A 26,238-nucleotide genomic window follows, 5' to 3' on the forward strand; every position below is an offset into this window, starting at 1 on the left:
TGGGCGTCTTTATTTGCATCTTATTCACATAACTATGTGAATAAAACAGACAGGCAGACTTTGCTGGTTAAAATGAAATGCGGCATGCCTATATTCTGATGTGCGTCTGTGACTGTATCTGCATATGAAATGGTACTTTACAGTGTTTTCGTATACAGATTCAGCCATGGTTGCACACAGAATATAGACATGCCGCATATCATTTTAATCAGCATGAGCTGCTTGTGCATCGATTTGTGAATAAGATGCATTTTAAAGGAAAAAGACATACATAACGATGCTCGGCACTACCGAGTCACACCATGGTATGGCATAACTAGAAAGGCTGTTAAACGGGCAGGGAGGCTAGCTGTAGGTGGACACATCTGTAAGAGGATTCACATTTTTAGATAAAGTCATTACCTGTGATGAAACTTGGTCTTCCAGTACGATCCTCAGACAAAACACCGGTTTATGCACTGGAAAACACTATCAACACCAAGAATGAAGAAAGCACGTTAAAGCAAATCCAAATCCAAAGCCATGCTTATTGGGGGGTTTTATACAGATGTGTACATTTACATTATGGCTGTGATGTGTCACAAGTTGTGGAACAGCGGGTCGCATGCGTACACACAGTCCCACTATGCATTCACTAAGCCAGGGCTGGTGGCCGATACGTATGCACACGGCATGCACATTGTGGGCCCGCTGTAGTGGGACACATCTGGGAAAAGTGTGTTATTTTGGCCAGTTGGCTACCAGAAGGAGCAACAGTGAATCAAGATTACAACCAAATATTCTATAAGGTTTGCAGGACAGATTTAGAAGAAAGAGTTGTGGAAAAATTGTTTCATCATCCATCTGGACAATGCACCAGCCCACACTATTGTGACATCATAAAAGGGGGGTTTAACCAAGGTTAAATCAGGCGCAAGAAGGGCTGTTATGCTAATTTTGAGCAGCTGCTAAACAAACAGGTCTAGTCAGTCCTGTATACATAGAAACAACGTATAACAAATAAATTAGCAGCGCTAAACAATCAATAATTTAAATGTGAATTAAACAGAGCAATTCAATTGGTTGGAACATATGGAGATGAATGGACTAAAAATGGAAAGGTACCAAATTATTTAATGGTATAAATAAAATAAAAATACACAACATGTACTAATACAATGAATTAAAAATAAATTTAAAATCAATAACCAGAATCACCAAGGGGCTACTGAGGTGAGTGTCCGTTCCTTAATTAGTGTGGACTTCAGATGAATGAGATGAGAATAAACAATAGAACTGGTGGCACAGTCCTGATGGTGATAATTACCACAATGATTACCGCTGGAGGGAAGGAGTCCTCTGGATAGCGTCCCTTTATATGGGTAGAATCTCTGGGATCCTAAGTCCTCACCAGATTGCGGAATCCTCAATGCTGAGTAGAAAAGTGATGTCACCAGTGGGCATAAGCTGTTTGCCCAGTCATCTGTAAATTGTTGTCAAAGTCCACTAAAGGTCCGGATGTAGCCCATGCAGCTTCCAATAGACAAGGTGATCTGGAATAAAGTCTGACGCGTTTCGCTGCAGAACCTGCAGCTTTTTCAAAGGTGAAAAAGCTGCAGGTTTGACAACAATTTACAGATGACTGGGCAAACAGCTTATGCCCACTGGTGACATCACTTTTCTACTCAGCATTGAGGATTCCGCAATCTGGTGAGGACTTAGGATCCCAGAGATTCTACCCATACAAAGGGACGCCTTCCAAAGGACTCCTTCCTTCCAGCGGTAATCATTGTGGTAATTATCACCATCAGGACTGTGCCACCAGTTCTATTGTTTATTCTCATCTCATTCATCTGAAGTCCACACTAATTAAGGAACCGACACTCACCTCAGTAGCCCCTTGGTGATTCTGGTTATTGATTTTAAATCTGTTTTTAATTCATTGTATTAGTACATGTTGTGTATTTTTTTTTTATTTATACCATTAAATAATTTGGTACCTTTCCATTTTTAGTCCATTCATCTCCATATGTTCCAACCAATTGAATTGCTCTGTTTAATTCACATTTAAATTATTGATTGTTTAGCGCTGCTAATTTGTTTATTGTGACATCATCACTATTGTGACATCATCAGTGACATCAACATCACTGTGACATCATCAGTTACATCATTGCTATTCTGACATAAACAGTGACATCATCACAATTGTGAAATTATCAGTGACAGCATCAGTGACATACTATTGGGACATCATCAGTGACATCATCACCATTGTGACATCATTACTATTGTGACCACATCTGTGGCATAATCACCATTGTAACATCATCAGTGACTTCATCACCATTGTGACATCATCAGTGGCATATTAACTATTGTGACATCACCATTGTGACATCATCAGTGACATCATCACCATTGTGACATCAACAGTGACATCACCATTGTGACATCATCAGTGACATAATCACAATTGTGACATAATCAGTGACATGATCACTATTGTGACATCATCACATACTTGCCTACACTCCCGGAATGGCCGGAAGGCTCCCGAAAATCAGGTGACCCTCCCGGTCCCTGGAATAGCAGACAAGTCTCCTGATTTTTAAAGTCTTCCCCTGCTTGACTGACCACTTAGTGAGTAAAGTGGGTGGTCCGTGCAGTCGATGATGTGATTCTTGCTGAATTGCAACATCATCGCCATGCCCCCTGCAGTATAATGCTGGTAATACCGGCATTACAGGGAGGAGGGCATGGCTTAAATGATGCCCCGTGATAGCCGTGCCTCGCTCCGCCTCTGTCCTGCCCTGTTTTGCCTCCACCCCACCCCTCTGCACATCATGGCCTTGCCCACCCCCTGCTGAGCCAACCTGGCTGCTCTCTCCTGGAGAGAGAAGCCAGGAAGTTGGCAAGTATGCATCATCCCCACTGTGACATCATTACTACTTTGACATCATCAGTGGCATCATCACCATTGTTACATCATCAGTGACATCATCAATTACATCATCACCATTGTGACATCATCAGTGACATCAAGTGGGGGTATTAATGCAAAAAAACTAGTCATAGGCACGTGCTACAAACAGACAAATATTAACATACAGGAGGAAGAACAACTCTTGCAGCAAATCGAAAGGGCTGCGGGATTGGGGGACATCCTAGTGATTAGGGATTTTAACTATCCTGATATTAATTGGAGTAACGATTCATGTGTTAAAGCTAGGGGAAGCATGTTCTTAAATATGTTAAAAGATCACTACTTGTCTCAATTAGTCGAGGACCCAACTAGGGGTATAACTATTCTAGATCTAGTAATTACTAATAATGTGGACATCATATCAGATATTAAAGTTGGGGAGACTTTGGGTAACAGTGATCACTATATGATCACATTCGACATCAGTTTCAGGAAACATAGCTATAAGAGTTCAACAAAAACATTTAACTTTAGGACGGTTAACTTCAGTATGCTGAGATGTGCACTAAACGGCATTGAGTGGGAAGTTTTGTTTCATGGTAAGAACACTTTGGAAATGTGGGATGTTTTAAAAGGGTTGCTAGATAGCAATATCCACAAATTTATTCCTATTGGCAGTAAGCGCAAAAGTACCAAGGTTATGCATTTCGGGACTAAAAACAAACTTGCATCCTACATATTAAATGGGTAAAGTCTAGGGGTAACAGTTTTGGAAAAGGATTTGGGGGTACTCATTGATAATAAACTAAATAACCGTATACAATGTCAAAGCGCAGTAAAGAAGGCAAGTAAGGTGTTAGCATGCATAAAATGGGGAATTGAGACAAGGAACAAGGATGTAATTCTGCCGCTGTACAAATCATTGGTACGTCCGCACCTGGAATATTGTGTTCAGTTTTGGGCACCACAATATAATAAAGATAATCGGTGAACTCGAAAGGGTTCAAAGGCAAGCTACTAAATTGATTAAAGGGCTAGAGGGACTGGATTACGAGGAAAGGCTTACTAGGTTGAACATGTATACACTGGAAAAGTGGCGTCTAAGGGGAGACATTATTAATGTCTTCAAATATGTAAAGAGACACTAAAAAGAGTTATCAGAGGAATTATTTATTAAAAGAACTCTGTTTAGGACACGTGGGCACTCGCTGAGGCTGTAGGAGAGAAAATTCCGCATGCAGCGGAGGAAAGGGTTCTTCACTGTTAGGGCAATAAGGATTTGGAATTCCTTGCCAGGGAAAGTGGTAATGGTGGACACTGTAAATGCATTTAAAAGGGATTGGATGAATTTCTGATTGAAAAGGATATCCAAGGTTACAACATTTAAAATATTGAAGTTGTCAATCCGAGTGTAGCATGATTTGCAGTTGTTAACTAGTCATGAAACATTCTTCAGTAGGTACATTAAAATCAACTCAACTTAATACAGGTTGAACGCAATGGGCATTTTGCCTCTTTTAAACCTCGAATACTATGTTACTATGATAAAAATAAAGTATTAACACTTCTATTTTTGAAAGCATTCTAAAACCCTGTACACACTGGGCAATAACACTGGACGATATGAACTTTAGAATGCTTTCAAAAACAGAAATGTTAATAATTTATTTTTATCAATTAACAAATGCACACACTGGGCAATAACACTGAACAATATGAATGATAACAAATTTTTTTTAAAGATCTATTTGATCTTTCATGTCTCTGATTATGTCGCAATGGTGATGATGTGCAAAGTGAATGAACAGAAGGGAAATCTAAATCAAATCAAAATATGTTGATATTACTACTAACAGTGGAACCTTCGACTTTCTATTAAATATAATTAGGAACTCTGTGCTGTTTCTGTCTGTGCCTTATTATGCCTTCAAAATGTAACAAGCCCTCTAAACCAGTTTCACAGCTTACATTCTTTAAGCCGTCTCCTCAACCTTCTCGGCCTAAAAATACTGGGACTCCCATTACTGACACAGTCCTTCAGCTGTCTCCTTCCATGGCAGCTGCTACATCTACGTCTACTGTACATTCTGCTTTGGATCAAGTAGGGGATGCAGATGCCCTTACCGTGGGTACGATGAAACTACTTTTGTCCCGCTTTAAAGATGATTTTGCTGCTGAATTCCGTACCACCCTGCAGGCATGCCAACAATCCATAGATGAACTCTGGGGACGCAATGACCATTTAGAATCTAAAATGGAGGAAGTTGTTGGCAAACATGATAGTCTGGTGAACTCTTATGCCATCTACAGCCCTTGAGGACACATCTACAGCCCTTGAGGAGCTTCAACTCTTTCGGGACTTATCTGCAGCAACGCTCCTCAAACGACGATCCTTTCAACGCATTACTTCTGCCCTTTGGACGGCGAATATCCTCTATCGCTGGGGTTTCCCTACCAAGCTGCTGGTCTCCCATGAAGGTTCCACTGTCTCCATTACAAACACTGATGAGGGAATGAAACTCCTCATGGAATGTTCCAGGTTTTACCTCTAGTGCCTCTCCCAGCCGGCAGCTTCAGCAGGACTGGTCCATGGTGGGGTAGAGGGCATAATTTTTGAGGTTTGCTGCATCAAAGGTTACGTTTCTTGTTTTTATGTGCTGCTGCTTATGTTCATCTATTATCCATTATGATATAGATGTCTTGTTGCTACTGTCTCTAAAGCTTCATTTTCCTATTGACAATGCCCTTTCTTCTTTAGGGTGTCATGGTGATTATCTAGAGATGCTCGCTCTGTTATGCAGCTTTGACTTTTATGTATTATCGCAACATTAATTTAACTGGTTTAGTTTCCCTCACTCTAAATGTACGGGTTTGCATATGTGTAATTTTTTTTGTGTTTTTGTATTTCTAGTATATTCTCGTCTATCCTATTTTTATTTATGTGTATTTGTTAAAAGGTAGGAGAATTGCCACTATCCCCCCCCCCCTCCTTAGTATACACAGCCGCCATCTTAAGGCGCCTGGTTGTGGTTTTAAGAGAGATCAGTTTAGGTTTGTTTTTCATACTTTCCCTATGTCTCCCCACATGTTTTTTTTTGTTTCCTATTCTCTGCATGTCCGATTCCTCTATTGATATGTGTGAATATGGTAAACGTAGTTTCTATTAATGCTAAGGGATTAAATTCCCCCAAAAAAAGGAAATTAGCTTTGAATTATTTCCATAAACTCCATGCCCATATTGTTGCTGTGCAGGAAACATACTTTCAAAGTCAAAATCCCCCCTTTTTACTAATTATAGATATCCTTATTGTGACACTGCTAATGGGCCTTCTAAAAAGGCCAGAGTTGCTATACTGATAGCACAAAACTGCCCATTTGTGTTATCTTCCAAATATGAGGACCCCGAAGGGAGATATCTGTTACTAGTTGGTCTTTTAGATAATGTCAAGTTTACTTTGGTTTCTTGCTACGCACCGAATACCATACAAGTGAAAGAGGAGAGTGCGTTATTTGACGCTTGGAGGTCCAAGCATACCTCAGTCAATGACTACACCTTCTATTCCCATGTTCATAGGTCATATTCTAGAATCGATTTGGCATTGGTAGATAAATGTACGCTAGCTTCTATAAGCCAGATTGATATATTGCCGATATCTTGGTCAGACCACGCTCCTCTTTCACTTGTATGGGATGTTGGTAAAAGAGTTGTCCCCCCGGGTTCTTGGAGAATAGGCGCACACCTCACTCAGCCGGAAGTCAGAGGATCCGCGATTCAGATAGCAGCCAGACTTAAACATGACTATAATAGACACTATGGGGGTCATTCTGACCCGTTCACACGCAGCAGTTTGTCGCTGCGGTGCGCATGGGTCTGGAATGCGCATGCGCGGCGGCCGCAGTGCGCGTGCGTGATGTTGCCCGGCGACAGGGGTCGACGGGTTACGTTGCGTCCTACGAAGGAAGCGGTCGCAGAGTCGACCGCAAAGAAGATTGACAGAAAGTAGGCGTACCTGGGCGGATCCGGACCGTTGGAGACCATTTTCGGGGAGTGGAGAAGAAAACGCCAGATTGATATATTGCCGATATCTTGGTCAGACCACTCTCCTCTTTCACTTGTATGGTATTCGGTGCGTAGCAAGAAACCAAAGTAAACTTGACATTATCTAAAAGACCAACTAGTAACAGATATCTCCCTTCAGGGTCCTCATATTTGGAAGATAACACAAATGGGCAGTTTTGTGCTATCAGTATAGCAACTCTGGCCTTTTTAGAAGGCCCATTAGCAGTGTCACAATAAGGATATCTATAATTAGTAAAAAGGGGGGATTTTGACTTTGAAAGTATGTTTCCTGCACAGCAACAATATGGGCATGGAACTTATGGAAATAATTCAAAGCTAATTCCCTTTTTTGGGGGGAATTTAATCCCTTAGCATTAATAGAGACTACGTTTACCATATTCAAGCATATCAATAGAGGAATCTGACATGCAGAGAATAGGAAACAAAAAAAACATGTGGGGAGACATAGGGAAAGTATGAAAAACAAACCTAAACTGATCTCTCTTAAAACCACAACCAGGCGCCTTAATATGGCGCGTCCAGCAGAATGGAGGGCGGATGTCTGACGTCAAAGCCGGCCCCAGCATCGCAGAGATCGTCGCACAGGGTAAGTATGTCCAGGCCTTGTCTACTTTTGCTTGAAATTATTTTAGCTTAGCAGGGCTGCACAAGCGATCGCAGCCCTGCTAAGCTAAAATACACTCCCCCATAGGCGTGTACTAGTTGATCGCAGCTGCAGCAAAAAGCGGCGAGAAAAGTAGCTCGATTGGAAACTGTGCATAAATTATATCCCGCTAACAAAATTCTATATAAGCAACTCCTTGCTGCCAGGGACAAGGTAAATGCTTCTGCTCTTACTGAAGTACACCATAATATACAACAGCTCAATTAAAGATATTATATTTTGGGAAATAGAGCGGGGCGTTTATTAGCACGGAAACTAAGGGGACGTAGAGCTAGGTAATGTGTACATGCAGTTTTTACATCTAAAGGAGTTAAGGTAACTGATCTGGTAGAGATCGCCAATACATTTTATTCACAACTACTGTATTTAATTTAAAAAATGATCCTAGTACCCCCCAACCGTCGTAGGCAGATATCAGCAGGTTTTTGAAGGAGGCATCCCTTCCTACTCTTGATACAGAGATTTGTGATTCTCTTAGCTCTCCATGGACTCTAGGTGAAGTTGAGGCGGCCATAGAGTCTTTCCCTTTAGATAAAGCCCCTTGTCCAGATGCTACCCCTCTAATTTTTTCAAAAAGTTTCAATCTAACCTTGCCCCAGTCCTTTTATCGGTTTTTAATGAAGCCTCTGACACCACTTGTTTCCCAGGGGAAATGTTAGAGGCCTGTGTTGTTACTATCCCTAAACCAGGTAAAATGCCTACTGCGGTTCAGAATTATCACCCAATAGCATTGCTGAACACTGATGTTAAATTGTTTGCTAAAATGATAGCGAATAGATTATCCCCCCTCCTTCCTAGCCTGATCAATCATGATCAGGTAGGGTTTGTGTTGGGCAGACAAGCGTCAGATAACACACGCAGTTATCAACCTTATTGAATATTGCCAGCTAAAGAAAGAGCCATTGCTAGTCCTATCCCTGGATGCAGAAAAAGCATTCGATAGGCTACATTGGGATTATTTACAAGCTACTTTGCAGCATTTTGGATTTGCGGATAGGATACTTAATTCTATTTTGGCTTTGTACTCCTCGCCATCGGCTTCAGTCTTCACCAATGGATGTTGTACTTCTAAGTTTAATATTACCAATGGTACTCGTCAAGGGTGCCCATTATCGCATTTGATTTTTGCTTTGGCTATTGAGCCTCTAGCTGAGCGGATTAGGTCTTTAGGCACGATAGTTGGACCTGTTATAGGAGGGATGCCCCATAAGATTAGTCTCTTTGCTGATGACATTTTGTTATGGCTTCTGGAACCTGAATCTTCTCTTCTGCACCTACACTCTGTCCCAGATTCCTATGCAGAAATTTCCTATTACAAGTTAAATACCACAAAAACTGAGTCCCTACCTATTAACGGGTATGGGTCGTTGGGTCAACACAACTTAGGTCGACAGTCATTAGGTCAACCACTAAAGGTCGACATGGGCATTAGGTTGACATGCACTAGGTCGACATGGTTATTAGTTCGAAATGTACTAGGTCGACAGGTGAAAAGGTCAACATGAGTTTTTGGGGAAAAAAATTGTCTAGTTTTCTTTGTAAAATTACAGGGAACCCTAATTAGTGCACCGTGTCCCCTCGCATGGCTCACTTCGCTCGCCAGGTTACTGTTCCCAATTGTAGTCCACGTGGATCGTAAAGTATGAAAAAATGTGAAAAAATAAGATTTTACTTACCGGTAAATCTATTTCTCGTAGTCCGTAGAGGATGCTGGGACTCGGTAAGGACCATGGGGAATAGACAGGCTCCGCAGGAGATAGGGCACTTTAAGAAAGCTTTGGACACTGGGTGTACACTAGCTCCTCCCTCTATGCCCCTCCTCCAGACCTCAGTTAGGGAAACTGTGCCCAGAGGAGATGGACAGTACGAGGAAGGATTTTTGTAAATCTAAGGGCGAGATCCATACCAGCCACACCAATCACACCGTATAACTTGTGATACACTACCCAGTCAACAGTATGAACAACAACATAGCCTCGGTTAAACCGATAAACTATAACATAACCCTTATGTAAGCAACAACTATATACAAGTCTTGCAGAAGAAGTCCGCACTTGGGACGGGCGCCCAGCATCCTCTATGGACTACGAGAAATAGATTTACCGGTAAGTAAAATCTTATTTTCTCTAACGTCCTTGAGGATGCTGGGACTCCGTAAGGACCATGGGGATTATACCAAAGCTCCCAAACGGGCGGGAGAGTGCGGATGACTCTGCAGCACAGATTGAGCAAACATGAGGTCCTCCTCAGCCAGGGTATCAAACTTGTAGAACTTTGCAAAGGTGTTTGAACCCGACCAAGTAGCAGCTCGGCACAATTGCAATGCCGAGACCCCTCGGGCAGCTGCCCAAGAAGAGCCCACTTTCCTAGTGGAATGGGCCTTAACCGATTTAGGCAATGGCAAACCTGCCGTAGAATGCGCCTGCTGAATCGTATTACAGATCCAGCGAGCAATAGTCTGCTTTGAAGCAGGAGCGCCAACCTTGTTGGCCGCATACAGAACAAACAGAGCTTCAGTCTTCCTGATTCTAGCCGTTCTGGTCACATAAATCTTCAAAGCCCTGACCACATCCAGGGACACGGAATCCTCCAAGTCCTGTGTAGCCACAGGCACAACAATAGGTTGGTTCACATGAAAAGATGAGACCACTTTTGGCAGAAAGTGAGGATGAGTCCTCAACTCTGCCCTATCCACGTGAAAAAACAAGTATGGGCTTTTATGTGATAAAGCCGCCAATTCTGAAACACGTCTTGCCGAAGCCAATGCCAACAACATGACCACTTTCCACGTGAGGTATTTCAACTCCACAGTTTTGAGTGGTTCAAACCAAGGTGACTTGAGGAAACATAACACCACGTTAAGATCCCAAGGCGCCACCGGAGGCACAAAGGGAGGCTGAATATGCAGCACACCCTTCACATAAGTCTGTAATTCAGGAAGAGAGGCTAATTCTCTTTGAAAGAAAATGGATAAGGCCGAAATTTGGACCTTTATGGACCCTAATTTTAGGCCCAAAATCACTCCTGTTTGAAGGAAGTGAAGTAGACGGCCCAAATGGAACTCCTCCGTAGGAGCAGCCCTGGCCACACACCAAGAAACATATTTTCGCCATATACGGTGATAATGTTTTAACGTCACGTCTTTCCTAGCCTTGATCAGGGTAGGAATGACCTCCTCCAGAATCCCTTTTTCCGCTAGGATCCGGCGTTCAACCGCCATGCCGTCAAACGCAGCCGCGGTAAGTCTTGGAACAGACAGGGCCCCTGCCGCAGCAGGTCCTGCCTTAGAGGAAGAGGCCACGGATCTTCTGTGAGCAACTCTTGCAGCTCCGGATACCAAGTCCTCCGTGGCCAATCTGGGACAATGAGGATTGTTCTGACCCTGCTTATTCTTATTATTCTCAACACTTTGGGTATGAGAGGAAGAGGAGGAAACACATAGACCGATCTGAACACCCAAGGTGTCACCAGAGCGTCTACCGCTACCGCCTGAGGGTCCCTTGACCTGGCGAAATACCGCTTTAGCTTTTTGTTGAGACGGGATGCCATCATGTCTATTTGAGGCAGTCCCCACCGACCCGTGATCTGTGCGAAGACTTCTTGATGAAGTCCCCACTCTCCCGGATGCAGGTCGTGCCTGCTGAGGAAGTCCGCCTCCCAGTTGTCCACCCCCGGGATGAACACTGCTGATAGCGCGCTTACATGGCCTTCCGCCCAGCGTAGAATCCTGGTCGCTTCTGCCATGGCCACTCTGCTCCTCGTTCCGCCTTGGCGGTTTATATGAGCCACTGCCGTGACATTGTCTGACTGAATCAGAACCGTTTTTTCCCGAAGCAATTCCTCCGCTTGACGCAGGGCGTTGTATATGGCCCTCAACTCCAGGACGTTGATGTGGAGACAAGTCTCTAGATTTGACCAGAGACCTTGGAAATTTCTTCCCAGTGTGACTGCTCCCCAGTCTCGGAGGCTTGCGTCCGTGGTCACCAGGACCCAGTCCTGAATGCCGAACCTGCGACCCTCTAGTAGGTGAGCACTGTGCAGCCACCACAGGAGAGATACCCTGGTCCTGGGAGACAGGGTGATCCTTCGATGCATTTGTAAATGGGACCCGGACCACTTGTCCAAGAGGTCCCATTGAAAAGTCCTTGCATGGAACCTGCCGAAAGGGATGGCCTCGTATGAAGCCACCATCTTCCCCAGGACCCGCGTGCAATGATGCACTGAAACCTGTTTTGGTTTTAATAGGTTCCTGACCAGGGCTATGAGCTCCTGAACCTTTTCGACCGGAAGAAAAACCTTTTTCTGGTCTGTGTCTAGAATCAGGCCCAAAAAAGTTAGACGCGTTGTAGGGACTAGCTGGGACTTCGGTATATTGAGAATCCAGCCGTGTAACTGCAACGTCTTCATGGACAGAGACACGCTGTCCAGGAACTTCTCCCGAGATGTCGCCTTTATGAGGAGATCGTCCAAGTATGGGATAATTGTGACCCCCTGCCTGCGCAGGAGCACCATCATTTCCGCCATTACCTTGGTGAAAATTCTCGGGGCCGTGGAAAGCCCAAACGGCAAAGTCTGAAATTGGTAGTGACAGTCCTGCACTGCAAATCTCAGGAACGCCTGATGAGGGGGGAATACCGGAACATGAAGGTAAGCATCCTCTATGTCCAGGGACACCATCCAATCCCCCCCCCCCCTCCAGGCTGGCGATGACTGCCCTGAGTGATTCCATTTTGAACTTGAACCTCTTCAAGTACAGGTTCAGGGATTTTAGGTTTAAAATGGGTCTGACTGAACCGTCCGGTTTCGGGACCACAAACAGGGTTGAGTAATATCCCTCTCCTTGCTGGAGATGAGGAACTGTGACAATCACCTGTTGAATATACAATTTTTGGATTGCTGCCAACACTAGCTCCCTCTCTGACGGGGAAGCCGGCAGAGCCGACTTGAAAAAAACGTCGAGGAGGCAAGTCTTCGAATTACAGCCTGTATTCTTGAGAAACAATCTCTAATGCCCAGGGATCCACCTGCGAGTGAACCCAGACGTGGCTGAAAAACCGAAGACGAGCCCCCACTAGATCTGCCTCCCCCTGGAAAGCCCCAGCGTCATGCGGTGGACTTTGCAGATGCAGGGGAGGACTTCTGCTCTTGGGAACTAGCTGTGTGCAGCTTCTTTCCCCTGCCTTTCACTCTGGCAACAAAGGACGATCCCCGTACCTTTTTGTTTTTATTGGAACGAAAGGACTGCATTTGATAATGAGGTGCCTTTTTTGTATGCTGCGGGGGGACATAAGGTAAGAAATTCGACTTACCAGCCGTAGCAGTAGAGACAAGGTCCGAGAGGCCGTCTCCAAACAACTCCTCCCCTTTGTAAGGCAAGGACTCCATATGCCGCTTTGAATCGGCGTCTCCCGTCCACTGTCGGGTCCACAAGAGCCGCCTAGCAGAAATAGACATAGCATTTATTCTGGAGCTTAATAAACAAATGTCTCTCTGAGCATCTCTCATATACAAGGCAGCATCTCTGATATGCTCTATGGTCATTTGAATGGGTTCCCTATCTAAGGTGTCAATCTCCGTAGATAAGGAATCTGCCCATGCCACAACTGCACTACAAACCCAGGCCGACGCCATAGCCGGTCTAACAATAGTACCTGAATGAGTATAAATGTGCTTCATGGTAATTTCCTGCCTGCGATCAGCAGGATCCTTGAGGGAAGCCGCATCCTGAGAAGGCAGTGCCACCTTTTTGGACAAGCGTGTCAGCGCCTTGTCTACTTTAGGTGAAGATTCCCATCGTATCCTATCCGTTTGTGGAAATGGATACGCCATAAGAATCCTTTTGGGAACTTGTGGTCTCCTATCCGGAGATTCCCAAGCCTTTTCGCACAATTCACTCAGTTCAAATGAGGACGGAAAGGTGACTTCAGGCTTTTTCCCTTTATACGTGTGTACCCTCGTGGGACAAGGGGTTCCTCAGTAATATGCAAAACCTCTTTAATGGCAATAATCATGTACCGAATACCTTTTGCCACCCTCGGCTGTAATTTTGCATCTTCATAGTCGACACTAGAGTCAGTATCCGTGTCGGTATCTGTGTCATCGATCTGGGATATGGTGCGATTCTGAGACCCCGAAGGGCCTGGCGCCACAGGGACAGGCATGGACTGGCTACCTGACTGATCCCTAGCTTCAGCCTTGTCTAACCTTTTATGCAACAGATTGACATTTGCATTCAAGACATTCAGCATATCCACCCATTCCGGTGTCGGTGTTGCCGACGGCGACATGACATTCAAGCACTCCCCCTCCACATTAAGTGAGCCTTCCTCATCAAACATGTCGACACACGCGTACCGACACACTTCACACACACAGGGAACCTCTTTTCTGAAGACAGTATCCCCTTCAAGGCCCTTTGGAGAGACAGAGAGAGAGTATGCCAGCACACACCCCAGCGCAATGACCCTGGAGACCAACACAAAATGTTTTTCCCTCAGCCGCGCTGTATAATATGTTATCCGCCAATCATGTGCCCCCCCCCTCTCTTTTAAACACCCCTTCACCGTGTGTAAGCAGGGGAGAGTCCGGGGAGCTTCCTCTCAGCGGTGCTGTGGAGAGAAAATGGCGCTGGTGAGTGCTGACGGAGAAGCCCCGCCCCCTCGGCGGCGGGCTTCTGTCCCGCTCAAACTTACTAAAATATGGCGGGGCTCTTTTATATACATGTACAGTGCCCACTTGTACATGTATATTGTCTTTTGCCATAATAGAGGTGTTATATTGCTGCCCAGGGCGCCCCCCCCCTGCGCCCTGATGTGAGGTGTATGGGAGCAATGACGCACAGCTGCAGTGCTGTGCGTTACCTCAGTGAAGCTTAAGGCTTCTGCCGCCTGACGTCTTCTGACTTCGGTTCTTCTGGCTCTGTGAGGAGAACGGCGGCGCGGCTCTGGGGGTGGACGCCCAGTAAGAACCTGTGTTCACCCCCTCTGGAGCTAATGGTGTCCTGTAGCCAAGGAAGCAGAGCCTATCTTAGACAAGAAGGTCTGCCCCTCTCTCCTCAGTCCCTCGATGCAGGGAGCCTGTTGCTAGCAGTGCTCCCTGTAAAAATGTAGAAAAAAATCCAAACAAAAATGCTTCTAGGCAGAGAAGTCAGGAGAGCTCTCTGCAGTGCACCCATCTTGCTCTGGGCACAGTGTAAAACTGAGGTCTGGAGGAGGGGCATAGAGGGAGGAGCCAGTGCACACCCAGAGTCCAAAGCTTTCTTAAAGTGCCCTATCTCCTGTGGAGCCCGTCTATTCCCCATGGTCCTTACGGAGTCCCAGCATCCTCAAGGACGTTAGAGAAACTCATGTTGAACTTTTGACCCGTCGACCTAGTACATGTCAACCTAATGCCCACGTCGACCTAGTGCATGTCGACCTTCAGTGGTCAACCTAATGACTGTCACCCTAACGACAGTATCCACTATTAACATTGCGGATAGCGTACTTAAGCGTATGAAAGATAAATATAAATACGCGTGGCAACTTAGATCACTTAAGTATTTGGGAGTTAATCTCTCCAGAGAGGGTGATTTACTGAGTTGCAACTATGACCCACTCTTTCGTGCGTTAAAAAACTCACTAAGGAATGGTTAATGCACAAAGTTTCTTGGGTGGGTTGGGTGGCTGCTGCGAAAATGGTTCTTCTACCTAAATTAATTTATCATTTTCACACTATCCCTCAACCTTTCCCTAAAACTGTTTGTAATAAGTTTAACCGATTACTATCTAATTATGTTTGGGGAGGGGCGAGGCCGAAAATAGCAACAACTACATTGACTGCTGCTAAAACTGCTGGAGGGTTAGCATATCCAGACTTGGAGAAATACCATTCGTCATGTATACTCAGTCAGTCCAGAGACTGGTTCACACAAGGCACTCCTAAACCATGGGGGTCTATAGAGCTGAACTCTATGTCCCCTTTACCTCTACGCTTTGGTTGTCCATTTCCTTGGTACCTCCTAAGGTTAATGGATGTAAGGCGGTTCAAATGACTGTATCAACTTGGCAGTGTATGGTTTCTTCTATCCCCAATGCCACTTTGCCCTCCCCACAGTTATCTTTTCGTTTTATAGCCTCTATGATACCTAACTTACAACTAAATACATGGCATGAACTAGGTCTCCTCAATCTGCAGGATGTACTCTCAGATGGAAATTTAGTCGCCTTCTCTCTCCTTCAAACGAAATTTCGAATTCCCAAGCAAGATTTTTATAAAAACCTTCAACTACGCTATTGGCTTCATAGTTATCTCCCTAAGTTTCCTGCACAAATAGGTCTCCCTAAAATATTGTCATTTCTTCTTACATCCCAATCTATTAAGGGTGGTATCCCTAGATGGTATCAGCACTTGATTTTGGAATTTCGAAGAGGGTTGTTTCCTACACAGACCAAATGGGAAATAGACCTATCTAATGTTTTTACTGAAGTGGTTTGGAAAGACATCTTCCTGTCCTGTTTTAAGATCTCCAATTATATGAATCATTCCGAAATGTATTACAAATTAGTTCCTAGATTATATTATACTCCGGAGCGACTACATAAGATTTGGCCTAAAGTTTCTTCTAGTTGTTGGGGGAATTGCAGGATGGTAGGGGATATCTTACATGTTTTTTTGGTAGTGCCCCGTGGTACAGCCACTTTGGTGAGAGATGTACCTCCTCTTGTCAAAAGTATTGGGTGTAGATTTTCCGTTGGACCCCCTTTTAGCTCTTTTCCATTACTACTCTTGCGAGTTGTCCAGTAGTGACAAATACCTTTTGGGTCATATTGTAATAGCAGCTAAGGCTTCTATCGCCCAACTGTGGAAGTCGGCCGCAATCCATAATATCGTGATGATTGAAAATAAGGTTCATAAACATTTAAATTTTGAAACGGCAGAATGTAAATATTCTTCATTGGCTTCCTCTATCTATATGAAATGGTATAAGTGGATCATATATAGAGAGATATTAGGCCATTCCTTCATTTATAGTGCTCCAGTTGATTTAACTGTACTAGGGTCTCCTGGCTCGAACTCGACCTCTAGTCGTTAAATATTAGAGAAGTTCGTACAAATGATGCTTACTATGTTTCAACTATGTTGATATATTGTTGTATACCTGATATGCCCCCCTTGTCCCTTTTTCCTGTACCCCCCCTATACTCTATACCTATATATTTGTGTAAAACTACAATAAAAAAATTATATATAAAAATGAAAAGGTGTGTTCAACTGTGAATATTGTCGCTTTAATTAAATGTTTGTAGAGTCTTCTACTGCAGCCTGGTACCATTGCACAGTTTGGGTGGGTTCAGGTTGCGTAAAAGCATTATGGGGGCCCCAACCTTGAGATAGAGTACATGAGGTGGTTTTTCAGTTGGGTTCAGAGTATGCAGAAACTCTTTCCTCCACCTCCACCACGGAATCAACCGACTCGTACCTAACCATATTAGTAGCCAGACTCTTCAACAGAGTGTTGTTGATGTTAACTGCTGAGTCATTTGTTGAAGTGAGAATAGCCCTCTCCCTCAGCCAAGAGACGCTTTTACCTCCATTCTCATTGAAGGCCGGGTAGATCTTCTCAGTCTCATGATATTTATGACCCATTTCAATCAGGATTCAGGAGAAGACATAGCACTGAAACAGCCCTGGTGTGTGTGTTAAATGATCTTCTGATGGCAAAAGACAGAGGTGACTGTTCAATATTAATCCTTCTGGATCTCTCGGCAGCATTTGATACCGTGGACCATGGGCTTCTGATTGAGCGACTGATACATTTCTGTGGTCTGGATGGCACAGTCCTAAGCTGGTTCAAATCATTTCTCACAGGCAGGTCACAGAGAGTATCATCTGGATTATACTCATCACCACCAGTGCCATTGCCATGTGGTGTCCCACAAGGTTCTATACTATCCCCCATGCTTTTTGCAGTATACATGCTCCCATTGGGCGAAATAATCAGGCGCCATGGCCTGGTCTACCACTGCTATGCAGATGATACACAACTGTACTTGTCCTTTGCTCCGGGCACTGATAACCCAATAGCAACCCTAAATGGCTGTCTAGCTGAACTACAGGAGTGGATGAGCGCCAGTTGGCTGCGACTGAACCCGGATAAAACAGAGGTCCTTATGATACGACCGCTACATCAAAGGACAAGACTGCAGCATAGCCAACCAAGTGGACTTACACTCGGGGATTCAGAATTACAGACCAGTGATCGTGTGCGGAATCTTGGCGTTGTCCTGGATGGTGACTTGACACTTAAACATCAGATATCAGCCACAATCAAATCCTCATTCTTTCACCTGAGGAACATAGCCAGAATCAAGCACTTAATTCCCTCAGATGATATGCCAAAAGTCATACATGCATTTGTATCATCTCGTTTAGACTACTGTAATGCCCTCTACCTTGGTCTACCAGCAAAAGAATTGCGCGCTTAGAGCTGGTGCAAAACACAGCTGCCAGGCTATTAACCAACCAGCCCCGTTCTAGCCACATAACACCCATCCTCTACTCCCTTCACTGGCTGCCTGTACGATGGCGAATCATCTTCAAGATTGGCTTACTGAGTTTCAAAGCATTACATGACCAAGGCCCAAGGTACCTGAAACAGCTTCTGACCCCATACTGCGCCACTCGATTACTGCGATCTGTAGATGAAGGACTTTTAGCAGTACCTAGAATCTACCGTAATTCATCTGGGGGTCAAGCTTTTAGTCATGCGGCTCCGACTCTATGGAACTCACTTCCCCGCACAGTGCGAGAGGCCCCAACTATAGAATCCTTCAAAAGTAGACTCAAGACTTTTCTGTTTACTCAAGCATTTCCATAATGTCCCTTTTAGTATCTTCATGCTTCTGTATTTTATGAAAATGTACTTCATTATTTTCTGTACTATATTATGCTATGTATCTGTTAAGCGCCTTGAGTCCTATTGGAGAAAGAGCGCTATATAAATAAAATTATTATTATTATTATTATTAAAGTGTTCAAATCGTAGACTAAATCGCAGAGGTTGTCCACAACTCGGACTCTTTCCCCCTCTTCCAATGACTTGCAATCCCCTATTTTCAAAAGTAATTCAGAAAACTCCTCTGTTTTCAAGTCCCCTTTAAGGTGCACTCGCATGTTGACCCTCAAGGAAAGGACGTTGATTCTTGGCCATAAGTAGGATGACTTGAGACATGCCTTGACCTCGTCGGCACGTGTTCCCTGCAGCACACCAGGTAAGGTCTGTCTAAAGCTGCCCAGGTGAAATGTGCACGTCGGATAGACAGCGCACATGCAAGCCACCACTGCTGTCCCAGTATACAGGTCCGGATCGGGAGCGGAGAACCGCATGCCATCGGTCCTGCTGTAGATAATCATTGCCAGTGACGGGCAAAGGGGGAATGGAGAGCCGCCCTTGCTGCGCCCACTGGGTACAAGCATCAGCGAGTGTCTCCAGTGAATCCATGCTATACGGGGAGCAAATAACTGCATCAGATATGTTCCATCTCCAAACAGCAGTATACTGACACATTTAATTAATAGAGACTTTACCCGATTGTGGGTTAGTGGGTGTGTATATACACTGCTCAAAAAAATAAAGGGAACACTAAAATAACACATCCTAGATCTGAATGAATGAAATATTCTTATTAAATACTTTGTTCTTTATATAGTTGAATGTGCTGACAACAAAATCACACAAAAATGATCAATGGAAATCAAATTTATTAACCCATGGAGGTCTGGATTTGGAGTCACAATCAAAATGAAAGTGGAAAAACACACTACAGGCTGATCCAACTTTGATGTAATGTCCTTAAAACAAGTCAAAATGAGGCTTAGTAGTGTGTGTGGCCTCCACGTGCCTGTATGACCTCCCTACAACCCACATAAGTGGCTCAGATAGTGCAGCTTATCCAGGATGGCACATCAATGCGAGCTGTGGCAAGAAGGTTTGCTGTGTCTGTCAGCGTAGTGTCCAGAGCATGGAGGCGCTACCAGGAGACAGGCCAGTACATCAGGAGACATGGAGGAGGCCTTAGGAGGGCAACAACCCAGCAGCAGGACCACTACCTCCTCCTTTGTGCAAGGAGGAACAGGAGGAGCACTGCCAGAGCCCTGCAAAATGACCTCCAGCAAGCCACAAATGTGTATGTGTCTACTCAAACGATCAGAAACAGACTCCATGAGGGAGGTATGAGGGCCCGACGTTCACCGGTGGGGGTTGTGCTTACAGCCCAACACCGTGCAGGACGTTTGGCATTTGCCAGAGAACACCAAGATTGGCAAATTCGCCACTGGCGCCCTGTGCTCTTCACAGATGAAAGCAGGTTCTCACTGAGCACATGTGACAGACGTCGCAGAGTCTGGAGATGCCAAGGAGAACGTTCTGCTGCCTGCAACATCCTCCAGCATGACCGGTTTGGCACTGGGTCAGTAATGGTGTGGGGTGGCATTTCTTTGGGGGCCCGCACAGTCCTCCATGTGCTCGCCAGAGGTAGCCTGACTGCCATTAGGTACCAAGATGAGATCCTCAGACCCCTTGTGAGACCATATGCTGGTGCGGTTGGCCCTGGGTTCCTCCTAATGCAAGACAATGCTAGACCTCATGTGGCTGGAGTGTGTCAGCAGATCCTGCAAGACGAAGGCATTGATCCTATGGACTGGCACGCCCGTTCCCCAGACCTGATTCCAATTGAGCACATCTGGGACATCATGTCTCGCTCCATCCACCAACACCACGTTGCACCACAGACTGTCCAGGAGTTGGCAGATGCTTTAGTCCAGGTCTGGGAGGAGATCCCTCAGGAGACCATCCGCCACCTCATCAGGAGCATGCCCAGGCATTGTAGGGAGGTCATACAGGCCCGTGGAGGCCACACACACTACTGAGCCTCATTTTTACTTGTTTTAAGGACATTACATCAAAGTTGGATCAGCCTGTAGTGTGTTTTTCCACTTTAATTTTGAGGGTGACTCCAAATCCAGACCTCCATGGGTTAATAAATTTGATTTCCATTGATCATTTTTGTGTGATTTTGTTGTCAGCACATTCAACTATGTAAAGAACAAAGTATTTAATAAGAATATTTCATTCATTCAGATCTAGGATGTGTTGTTTAAGTGTTCCCTTTATTTTTTTGAGCAGTATATATATATATATATATATATATACACACACACACACACACACACACACACACACACACTAACCCACAATCAGGTAAAGTCTCTATTAATTAAATGTGTCAGTATACTGCTGTTTGGAGATGGAACATATCTGATGTGCTGTCCCTGACGACGGGGTGTATTCCCGAAACGCCATTGGAACAATAAACGTATACCTTTTTAAAACGATTTGAAAAGACTGTATGAGTGCCGCCGACCTTCGCTGACTACATGGGGTTAGTGTCACTAACCTACGGAGGGCACCACAGCAAGCATTCTTATTATCCCTCATTGGAGGGCCAGCTGAATTTTATATATATATATATATATATATATATAAAAGGAATCCCTGCACTCTCACAGTATTAAAGTCAACTGCTGGGGTGTCTATCAGAGTCCAGCCCCTACAGAGGCCGGGCCCATAGTACAATACAGGAAATCCCACTTTCGTGGGAAAAGATAGCACTCTCCAGACTTAATATCAAATAAAGCAAAAAGGTAAATTTAATGCAAAGGTAATCTCACAGTTCATATGAAGTTTCAAAGCGATTTCCAACGTTTCGGTCCCTGGCAGGGCCTTTTTCAAGGAATACACAGACAGTCAGCAATGTCAACGATGCAGCATAGAGTCAGCTTTGCAGGAGAATTGGAGACACGTGTCTCCAGTTCTCCTGCAAAGCTGACTCTATGCTGCATCGTTGACATTGCTGACTGTCTGTGTATTCCTTGAAAAAGGCCCCGCCAGGAACCGAAACGTTGGAAATCGCTTTGAAACTTCATATGAACTGTGAGATTACCTTTGCATTAAATTTACCTTTTTGCTTTATTTGATATTAAGTCTGGAGAGTGCTATCTTTTCCCACGAAAGTGGGATTTCCTGTATTATATATATATATCAAATATAGATAGAGAACAGCGCTGATTAATTATCTGGAGCAAAAGTACCTACAGCAAACATGAATATGTTTGGGAAATCAACTGGCACTTAAATAAGTGCTGGAATGTCACTAGATCCTCCTCAGCTTTTATAGGACCGCTGTTCCCATTTTTTGTCAATCTGAACTCCAACGGATGTGATAGATCTACAAAGAAAGCATATATAGGGGGCGCTCCATAGTGCATAAATGTATTTAATAAAATGACATTAAAAAACATATATGGTAAAATTCAACTCGTACCAACTGGTAACCAGTGTGGGCTGGTTACCACATGATTCCACAAAAAGTTTCCCGGCAATAGCTGGAACCGAAAACCGCCCGGCTGTAATGGAGTCCTCACCCCGCCATGGACCGCTGGAAAGCCGCGGGTAGGATCACACCTGCCGTTCACTTCAGGATTCAACAGCCCCGGGAAGCACAAGCGTCAGTAGACTCCGCCTTAACGCATTTCGTCATCGACTTCGTCAGAAGGCTGGAGTACATGACGCTACGGTCCTCTTTTATAGATCAAACCAGTGAAGCTGTACACAATTTTAATTAAATTAATCTGAGTAGCGGTATTGGAAGCCCTAATCAGGAACGGCCATCATTAGCTGGCATATGCTTTAATATTTAATGGCTATGGGGGTAATTCCAAGTTGATCGCAGCAGGAAATTTTTTAGCAGTTGGGCAAAACCATGTGCACTGCAGGGAAGGCAGATATAACATGTGCAGAAAGAGTTAGATTTGGGTGGGTTATTTTATTTCTGTGCAGGGTAAATACTGGCTGCTTTATTTTTACACTGCAAATTAGATTGCATATTGAACACACCACACCCAAATCTAACTCTCTCTGCACATGTTAAACCTGCCTCGCCTGCAGTGCACATGGTTTATGCCCAACTGCTAAAAAATTTCCTGCTGCGATTAACTTGGAATTACCCCCTATATACCGCATTTGATTTTATATTTTGCACTATATTTAAACAAACAGGGGATTTAGTATATAACAGAACTGGGAGACTAGTCAGGATAGAGGGAAAGATGAATGATGGCCGTTCCTGATTAGGGCTTACAATAATAAATAAATTAACTTTTTTCCTCAAAATTCTACACACAATACCCCATAATGACAACGTGGAAAAGGTTTTTTTTGAGATTTTTGCAAATTTATTAAAAATAAAAAATTAAGAAATCACATGTATGTAAGTATTCACAGCCTTTGCCATGAACCTCAAAATTGAGCTCAGGTGCATTCTGTTTACACTTATAATCCTTGAGATGTTCCTACAGCTTAATTGGAGTCCACCTGTGGTAAATTGAGTTGATTGGACATGATTTGGAAAGGAACACACCTGTCTATATAAGGTCCACACTTGACAGTGCATGTCTGAGCACAAACCAAGCATGAAGTCAAAGGAATTGCCTGTAAACCTACGAGACAGGATTGTCTCGAGGCACAAATCTGGGGAAGTGTACAGAAAAAAATTTGCTGCTTTAAAGTACCCAATGAGTGACGTTGGCCTCCATCATCCGTAAATGGAACAAGTTTGGAACCACCAGGACTCTTCCTAGAGCTGGCCGGCCATCTAAACTGAGCGATCGGGGGAGAAGGGCCCTAGTCAGGGAGGTGACCAAGAACCCAATGGTCACTTTTTCAGAGCTACAGCATTCCTCTGTGGAAGGACAACCATCTTCCAGAAGGACAACCATCTCTGCAGCAAGCCACCAATCATGCCTGTATGATAGAGTGGCCAGACGGAAGCCACTCCTTAGTAAAAAGCACATGGCAGCCCACCTGGAGTTTGCCAAAATGCACCTGAAGGACTCTCTGACCATGAGAAACAAAATTCTCTGGTCTGATGAGACAAAGATTGAACTCTTTGGTGTGAATGCCAGGCGTCATGTTTGGAGGAAACCAGGCACCGCTCATCTCCAGGCCAATACCATCCCTACAGTGAATCATGGTGGTGGCAGCATCATGCTGTGGGGATGTTTTTCAGTGGCAGGAACTGGGAGACTAGTCAGGATAGAGGGAAAGATGAATGCAGCAATGTACAGAGACATTCTGGATGAAAACCTGCTCAAGAGCGCTTTTGACCTCAGACTGGGGAGACGGTTCATCTTTCAGCAGGGCAACGACCCTAAGCATATAGCCAAGATATCAAAGGAGTGGCTTCAGGATAACTATGTGAATGTCCTTGAGTGGCCCAGCCAGAGCCCAGACTTGAATCCGATTGAACATCTCTGGAGAGATCTGAAAATGGCTGTGCACCGATGCTTCCCATCCAACCTGATGGAGCTTGAGAGGAAATGGGCAAAACTGCCCAATGATAGGTGTGCCAAGCTTGTGGCATCATATTCAAAAAGACTTGAGGCTGTAATTGCTGCCAAAGGTGCATCAACAAAGTATTGAACAAAGATTGTGAATACTTATGTACATGTGATTTCTTAGTTTTTCTATTTTTAATAAATGTGCAAAAATCTAAAAAAAAAAATGTTCACGTTGTCATTATGGGGCATTGCGTGTAGACTTTTGAGGGAAAAAATTAATTTATTCCATTTTGGACTAAGGCTGTAACATAACAAAATATGGAAAAAGTGAAGTGCTGTGAATACTTTCCAGATGCACTGTATATGTGCTAATTGGTAGCCTGCACGTAAGACGCTCTCAGCAAATTAGATGCATCTATATGTATATTATTTTATCTGCACATGCATCTTATTCACATTCTAGCTCCTTGATTCCATTTTTACCCAAACTTATTAGTTTGCAATTTTGCAAATAAGATCATTATATCATATGTGGGATTTATAATAAATATTCTGTATATTTGCTTACATAAGGTGCACTGCTTTGATCTTTGGATAGTTAATGGTATTGAGGATATATTATCACTCATAGCAGATTTGGCGAATCATAAAACATATGAACAAACACCCTTAATATTAAAAGAAAGTTGCAGATATCAGGACGTACACTCTTTTCCTTATAAATTTCTGTGCTCTCTCATTGGGCAACTTACAGGTGAAATACCAAGAGCAGAAGCACGGTTTTTCATTGTTGCATAGGCGTCTGAGGGTTCTCTCATCTTCAATTCGATGCCGTAAGATATGATTGAGGACAGCAGAAATCCTGGATGTGAGTGCAAGTGAAACCTGTGTTTCTTAAGGGCCCTACAGACTGGCAAATCCGCCGCCGAGCTGCCCGACGGCGGATACAGCCGACCCGGCGGCGTATCCCCCCCGTCACGCGGCTCCATTGAAGTGCAGGCAAATATGGACGAGATCGTCCATATTGTCCTGCATGTACAGCCGACGGGGGACCAGCGATGAACGAGCGCGGGGCCTCGCATCGTTCATCGCTGGTGCCTCCACACTTAAAGATATGAACGAGTTCTCGTTCATTTATGAACATGATCGTTCATATCTTTCAAACAAATCGGCCAGTGTGTAGGGCCTATTAGTTATTCTATTCTATTTTGGAGTGTTTGTGATATATGTAATCAGTATTATTGAATGATTATCCATATTGCTATCCATGGATGTTAATATTGAAGTTGTGACATTCTCTTCACATTAATGTGTTGCTGTTGTTATTATTATTATTATCATTTATATATTTTTTTATACTTTTCATTTTTAGCTCATTAACATTGAGCAATTAAGGTGATTTACCTATTTCAGATAGGGACCTCTCCCTTGTACTCTCATTAATCGATGCCCAGAATAGGGCACATCAGGAGTTAATAGCAGATACAGGCCTTGGGACTTGTGCATGTGCTCCAATTGGTTCTCTCATTGAAAATTCGATGCTCCTGCAGATTCTCAAAAGCAGAAACCTGGCACATGCCACCTTTGCCCCACTTCCTTCTGACTTTTATTTGTTCTTGGAATCACAGTCAGATCTGAATCCTCTGTTCAGAATTGAAACACAAAACTTTATACAAGTATCTATATCGAATCACAGCTAATGTAGTACTGCAATTACCTACCATGGTGGGTGGACTAATAATTGCCATTACATACCACATTATTTTCCTAGTATACAAGACAGGAATGGAATAAGTATACAATTGGCAATATTATTTTTAACGGCTGGCTGTAAAGGAGTTTTCTGAAAAAGACTGATACTATGTGTTTGTAGAGCGGAATTACTGCATTGTTACTATCTGGTGTAATGAGGAACAATACAACTGAATCTGGATGCAGTCAATTTACCTCCAATCAAAATCCCGACGGTCGAAATCCTGACAGCAATTGGCCGACGGTCAAAATCCCGACATGGACAAAATACCGACAAGTTCAAAATACGGACAGGTCAAAATGCCGACATGCATTTTTCATGGTTTTTTTTCATTGAAACCGACTTGTTCATACATTACCATCCCAGTGGACCTGGAGGGGGAATATAATAGTGTGCCGAGCGCAGCGGCACACTTATAAGGTGTCCATGTCGACCTATGTCGACATACACACAAAAAC

At 44.0% G+C, this 26,238-nt stretch overlaps 1 long non-coding RNA gene across 1 annotated transcript in view; it reads right to left on the minus strand.

Moving 5' to 3' along the window:
* Nucleotides 1-335: 335 nt before the first annotated feature.
* LOC135055303 (uncharacterized) overlaps nucleotides 336-26,238 on the minus strand; it is a 44,745-nt gene continuing 18,842 nt past the window's right edge. The window contains exons 3-4 of the long non-coding RNA XR_010243712.1: nucleotides 21,785-21,917; nucleotides 336-468 (exon numbers count right to left, since the gene is read on the minus strand). This is a non-coding gene — a long non-coding RNA (uncharacterized LOC135055303). The remainder of the gene's footprint in view (nucleotides 469-21,784; nucleotides 21,918-26,238) is intronic.

The sequence above is a fragment of the Pseudophryne corroboree genome, chromosome 3 (genome assembly GCF_028390025.1).
Source record: "Pseudophryne corroboree isolate aPseCor3 chromosome 3, aPseCor3.hap2, whole genome shotgun sequence".
NCBI classification, from domain to species: Eukaryota; Metazoa; Chordata; class Amphibia; order Anura; family Myobatrachidae; genus Pseudophryne; species Pseudophryne corroboree.